This window comes from Pelodiscus sinensis, chromosome 3 (assembly GCF_052426305.1).
Source record: "Pelodiscus sinensis isolate ZL-2025 chromosome 3, ASM5242630v1, whole genome shotgun sequence".
NCBI lineage: Eukaryota > Metazoa > Chordata > Testudines > Trionychidae > Pelodiscus > Pelodiscus sinensis.
This window is the reverse complement of record NC_143054.1, coordinates 76,046,143-76,053,096: the sequence shown is the minus strand read 5'-3', so window position 1 is coordinate 76,053,096 and position 6,954 is coordinate 76,046,143. Positions and strand designations below refer to the sequence as shown.

The following is a 6,954-nucleotide window of genomic DNA, read 5'->3' as shown; positions in this document are numbered from 1 at the left end:
AAAATCTAACCTTAAATGCCCACCTACACAGCTCCAAAATATAGATCATCCCTACCCTGCCCATGTCAGCCTTCTTGCATCAGTGTGCCCCTGACTGCATGAGTTCACCTCCATCCTTGCCCCTCTCCCAATATTCTCCCACATCCATAGTCTCCTCCTTCTCTGTTCTCATTATCAATGGACAAAATCACAAGGACTCATTTTAATTCTCCACATGGACAGTGCTGCACAAATCTAGGACTGCCTGCCTTTAACTGGATGAATGACCTCCCTACTGAGGACTGCCCTTGTACATGACCTATGTACTATTATTCCATTGCTATGATGTTTTAGTAAGTTCATAACATTTAAATGAAATCAGTGAATTTCAATACTCATGGAAGAGACTGCACAGGATAAAGTCTGGGCTATAGTTCATGTAGGTTCCAGTTTCCCTTCAGAAACAACACACTTCGGTCCCATTCTGCACCCTCTCTGCTATGCTCCTAGGCATGCCAAACTAGAGTGAGAAAATCTGTGATGCATACAAATGTTGCAATAGGATTTTTTTCAAGCTAATTTTTAAACTTGGTCTCTAGAGGTCAAAGTCTAACATATGAAAACATTGTACTATTTAGCCTATGGATGTTATGGACACTATGACTGGCAGAGAATGTAAACTCATATTTGAGGAAAACAAAAACGCATTTATATTAAGAGACAAAGAGTTCATGCTTCCTGCTCAAAGCTATGACATTTCCATTTAATTAAAATAATCCCTTAAATTATTAATGTGAGTACTAACTAATTAACATTTCTCATATTCATTTTTTTTAAACCTAATTGCACAATGTCTTGAACTGATAGGAATTTTCAGAATTAAATAGTTCAACTAGCTTAACTTTTCAAAAAGACCATGGTTCTATCCGGGAAATACCAGTAGGAACAAATCTCTCCCCTTTACTCCTTCAACCTCTTCCTGATATGATTTACAGAGATTCTATTGATTTAAGTATTGATTATAATGAATTAATGGGGTACGAATGAATAAGAATAAGTGTAGATGTGGTATGATGGTGGAGTGAACAAAAGAGGCCGAAGGCAAAGAGGCAAAACATCAGGAGACCTGATTGCGCAAAGTGACTATGGCACAAACAACATGAAAAAAGCAAGTCTAAGAGAATGACTGTGCCATACCCAGAGGAAAGTTTTACACAGCAGTTTCTCAGTGAATCATCAACAGAACTACTGATTAGAAGTGTATAAGTGTCCTTTGCACCAGGGCATCAGTGGATATGTATCAACAGATGCCAAGGCAGCATGTGCACTGCCAGATCTCCAGCCTCTTCCAGATACGATCCGTGTTGGCCACCTGATAAGTACGTTTGTGTGAGTATGCTTGAAAAGGGGAATAGAATATCTCACAATTTCATATAAGTAATCTTAACATCTTTGTTGATATATATATATATATGGAATAAAACGAATATAAGGATACTACTCTGATTGTGCCCTCAATCCTTTGGCTCTCCTATGTAAGATTCCTGGAGTAGTCTATTCACCCACACCCAGAGGGACAGATTTGTAGCAATCACATTAATTCTTCTCTGTAGATACTGACTGCCGGGATTAAACTTTCCTGTGAGATTCAGGAAGGAGGAACAAACATTTAGATTTAGATTTTAGATTTAGTTGGATGTGTAGAGATGGCAAGGATCTTGTGAGGAGAGAGGAAGTAAATTTCAAAATGCCATCTGGAACTGGCCTGGATGGATAAACAACATTTAAGAAAAAATTCAGACTCACCTCTTCCTTGCCTTCCCATGCACATACAAAGTGCCACGTTCTTTCATTTAGGCTACCTGGCCATAAACCCCCATAGATTTAGATTCGGTTCTCAGATCAACTTTTGGGCTTTGTTATGATAATAAGTCATTTACATTGCATCCAAAGAGTGGTAGTGAAATATTTTCATGTCATGAAATCAGTATCCTCTATTCTGTATTTCTTCATCTGTAGACTGCCATTTTGTGGATCGCCTATACCATTTACTGGATTATGTGTTCCTCAGTTTTCTTCCATTTAAATATTGACATAGCCTGTCTTAATTTGGCATTGTGAGAGCTGACAAGATGGTAGCATAAAAAGGCATGGCTGCTGTCTTTTGAAAGCGTTTTTGGTTGTATATAGGGTGGCTATACCCAGCTATTACGCGCATAACCGACCAAAGTTTTGATGATTTCTAATAAATTAACACTGTATCCTCCTTGTTTTTCTCCAGTACATCCAATATGATATGTGAGTCACAACATGCACTCTGTTGGCTCCTTAATGCTCTCCAGTATGTTGTAATACCTTCCTTTTTACTGATTGAGATGCAAAACATGATACAGCTGTATTATTGTGTTTTATTTCCAAATAGAAATACTACAACAGTTCATTCTTTTTGCCCCAACTTCCTTTGTGAATATTCCAGTAAAGAGGTTCCTCTATATGCCACCTGTCCTGGGAGCTGGAATAGGCAGCACTATCATGCATTTTTTTTAAAGTGAATGTCTGATTGCAGTGGCCTATTGCTTTCTTCGCCTGCATTGATGGTTGTTGTTTTTTTTTTAATTTAGATTCTTTGTGAGCTTTAAGTAGAACAACAATTGATGCTGGTGCAGAATGTTTCCATCGATTTGTTACATGGTTCCTTGGTTCATCAGCTTATACCATCAAATTGTGAGGAGGTTGGCAAAATAAGAAATAAGTGACCTGGGAACAGAGGGCATGCAGACTAATTTTTAAAATTATAATTGTAACTTGCTTGCTTTTGCAGCCAGGTCTATTAGATTTACACCTTTCTCGTAGGATGAAAAGGGGCTATTCAGTTAACTGCTAAAGTAAAGTAAATGGAAAAAATGTATCTAACTAATTAACTAATATTTTTGTAAGCATGTTTTTCACCATTTGCTAACTATTATTATATACCATTTCCCTCTGTTCCCCAATTTTCTCAACTGCTCAAATTTGTAAGGAATATTTTCTTCACACACAATCTCCCAACATCACTGAGGGTTCAAGAAGCATAGAGCCAGTGTGCACATTGTATATTTGAAAGAGACGTGCATCCATCATCTGCTCTTTGTCCCTGGCCTGTTGACTTGGGAGAAGAAGTGTGTAGCTCCACGAGCCAATGTCCCATATTATATGACAGTGAAAAAAGAACAATTGAGACTACTGCAGCCTCACTTGCCACAACTGCAGATGTAATTGTATTATAACTCTGCAACTCTGAGATAGGTCCAGATTGAATTGATGGACAATAAGGAGGTGGAAATGAATTCATTCTACCTCTGACAGAGTACTCAGCCTATTAGTCCCCACATAGTAGGCAACTTTTGCAACTATACTGAATCTTTTTGCCCAGCCGTGATACATAACATCCCCAAATAGTTCAGTATGGCTTACCCGCTGCCACTAACACACACATCGTCTCTTCACTATTGGCTCTTCTTTTGGTGTGAAGAGTCAGCCCATAAGATTTATTTTCCTCCACCCAATGCCCCCCCAAAACTTCTCCTTGTCATGGTGGATAGAGTTACGGCTTTACATTTTGAAAACACCGTAAAACCATAACCCTAGTAGTTTCTCCGAATCCTTTTCATGGTTCATAAATAATATGATCTCATCTAACTTTAAGAGGGAAAATGAGACAGGGAATTTAAATATAAACCACACAGCAAGACAGTGTCAGAGCCAAAATTAGAACTCAGCAGTTACCAACTTATAGCCTGGTACTCAGTCCACCAAACCATGTAGCCTCTCCAAGAATAAGTAAACCATTCAGAAATATGTATAAAATGCAACACCAAGTTGTTGAGCTGAAGCAGCACACCTCCCAGAGAAGTGTCACAGCCTTATCTGTAGCAATGAAAAACAAATATCCCGTGAATAGCCATCTGCGCAGGGTTAGATTAACACAATTGTAGAACTACTAAGTGATGATACTGCCAGAGTTTATAGTTTGTAACAAACTATTCATTACATTCTTGGCTGCATTTTCTCTACATTCCTAGGTCCATTTTCACATGTTTTTATCATAAAAAGTTGTGTTGCAGATTTATGAGACCACATGAAAAAAAAATACATGACCCATGGCCAGCTGACAGGTGCATGTTCATAGCTACACACATATTACCGCTGGTGATCAAAGCGGTACAGTAAGGCAATAAGCCTTGTAACTCTCCCAGTCTTTGTATGCTTGTTAGAAATATGTTTTCTATATATGAAAGGCTTACATTAAAAAATGCTGCAGTTTGGCATGTTTATAACACTGTCTTGAGGTCACGGTAGATATAATAGCCAACAACAACAATCTAGTACTAGTGCAAGTTTGTGCACCAAACTTAAGGAATACAAAGTTTTGTTTTCTACAATTGTAAATCAGCTTGCTTGTAAGCCAAAAATCAAAAGAAAAGGCAGATGGAGGTAACAACTTTCTTTCTTTCTTTCTTTCTTTCTTTCTTTCTTTCTTTCTTTCTTTCTTTCTTTCTTTCTTTCTTTCTTTCTTTCTCTCTATTCTGAATTATTCTTCATTTTAAGCATCTTTTTAACCCAACTGGTAAAGTTTTCTTCTGCTGCAGGAAAATAACAGGGAAGAACTCAGAAAATGTTTAATAGGGAATGTTTTCCAAAGATTCAAGCATAGCTTGCAGTGGTGTGTCATCTTTGCAATCAGAAATGAACTTAAAAAAATGTGATTAACACATGTCACTGAGGCTTGGGCAAAGTCAGATGGGTCCAAGTGTGAATCCTGAAGAGCTTTTGAATAAAGGGGATAATTTCCTCAATGAGCAGACTACAGCATGAGCTGGCAGAGGAGTGTATATATATGTGTGTGGGTGAATGGTGTGAGAGGTCAAGCTTCACTGCAAGAGAAATTGTGCCTGGATTAAGCTTCAGAAGCATGCAATTTAGTGCTTTTATTTCTTGAAGCTTGCATGCTTAATCTTTTATAACAATGACCAGCTGCAATGCCACTTTAGGGACGCAAGAGAAAAATACATCAACAAAAGAAAAATGCATCAAGACAGGTTCATTCCCCTTCCACCTCTCCCCTGCAAAAGGAAATGAAGGATCTTCAAAGAATTTAAAACAGGGGTGGGGAAATTTTGGGGGCTTGGGGGCCGCTGACCTACAGAAAAATCTGTTGGGGGCAGCACACAAGTGAGAAGGAACCCCCCCAACCCACACAAATCCACACTGATATAGCCCCAGGTTGAGAAGGAAAAAGACATTCCCCACATTCCCCTTGCACGCCAGAGTCTAGTGGGTCCCAGGCTAGTAGATTTTGAGTGCAGGCAGGCAGCAGGGGAGCTGGAACACAAGCACGGGCCCCCAATTCTCGGAGGGGGGAGCCCTGACCCTCAGGAGCTGGATCCAAGCAAGTCAGGGGCTGCATCTGGCCCTAGGGCCTTACATTCCCCACCCCAGAATTAAAACCATGCTTAAAATACACAGATGTAAAATATCTTTGGTCAAATGTATACATGGTCTTCTCATGTATTATCAAGCATAAAGAAAGACACTTGCTCTTTCTTTCATGTGTCATTTGTCACTTAAATAAAAATGGTAATTATTTCCTAGGGAAATAAGTGCCCAGAAGGATATCTAACCTTTAAAGTTCCAAATTTCTGGGTGGCCATTGTAAACTAATCCAGTGCATTCCTATCAGTTAATTTTGAGTGTGTGTATATGAATTTAACTTAGATGATGTATCTTCATATAACTTATTAGAATGGAAAGAACAAGAGAATAATTAGTTTTAATATCTCCTTGTCTTTTGTTTGTGAGAGATGTCTTGAATAGATCATCTTCTCCCAGTGCATGTTTATGAGCTAAATCATGTACACCTGGTTATAACCCAGAACAAACAAACAGGCACAATCGTGATTATAAAGCTGTCATCACTCAGCACTGGAAAAGAATTTTTATTTTTATATATCAAACACAATCTCCTGGAATTACTTCAAAATGTTATTGCCTAGACATCTGAGCTGAGTTTGGTGCAGTGTGTGTGTGTGTGTGTGTGTTTACGAAGGTGGGTGACTGCCAGGCTGCTAAGCTATGATTCTATGATGCCCTGAGTGTTGGCATCTATTAGAGCAACTTGAAGATCATAAAGAACTACATGCTAATTGAGAACAGTTGGCATGCAGAGTGATCTGGCCCTGGCCCAAGACTCAGGGCTCCACTGCTGGAGGTGTGACAGGAACCAGTTCAGCCTGAGAAATTCTCAGGTGGAACAAAGGTCCTGAAGTGCAAATGGGAATTTGGTCCCACATGCCCATATTCTACACACACATCTGCACAAATAATGTAAGTTCTCTCCATTATTTGCTCTGTTGATATGCAAGGGTTAGAGATAAAATGTGGTTAATAGTTTATCTATGCTCAATATTAACAGGGTAGAATGCATAAAAGAAGAAAAAATTATACAACTTCTAAATCCAGTGCTAGAAAACCTAGCAATATTTGACCCAAATGAGTTCTCCCTTGTCCTGAATTCTAGAGCTCATCTGGAGTTTTGATTAATATTTTTTCATCCAAAATGCCAACTTGTGAAAACCAAAACTGTTTGCAAAACAGAGTTGAGTTCAATGAATTTCCTGACTTGAAAAGAATATCGAGGTAAAAAGTTTCTAAAGTATCAAAATATTTATTTGTGGTATTTTTTAAAGAAATGACTTTTTGTTTTAAAATTGAAGCTAATTTTAGTGAAAAAAAGTTATTTTTAAAAGTTTGAAATCTAAACTAAATGTTCTGAAATGATCAAAACAAAACATTTTGATTGCCCAGAAATGAAAACATTTTGGGGATTTGGTTTTGTAGGGTTTTTTTTTTTTAAGATTTTGATTTTGCTTTGTAAATTTGAGATGGAGAGAAATATTGAATTAAAATTCACAGGACAGGATAGTTCATAGACTTGGC

The 6,954-nt window shown here is 38.1% G+C and overlaps 1 long non-coding RNA gene across 4 annotated transcripts in view; it reads left to right on the top strand.

Moving 5' to 3' along the window:
- The first annotated feature begins 1,270 nt into the window (after positions 1-1,270).
- Positions 1,271-6,954, top strand: part of LOC149524659 (uncharacterized) — a 49,062-nt gene continuing 43,378 nt past the window's right edge. The window contains exon 1 of one of the 4 annotated variants that reach the window (XR_016349150.1): positions 1,271-1,358. This is a non-coding gene — a long non-coding RNA (uncharacterized LOC149524659). Of the gene's footprint in view, positions 1,369-6,954 lie in introns of all 4 variants that reach the window. The other 3 variants (XR_016349149.1, XR_016349151.1, XR_016349152.1) reach the window with 3 other exon arrangements.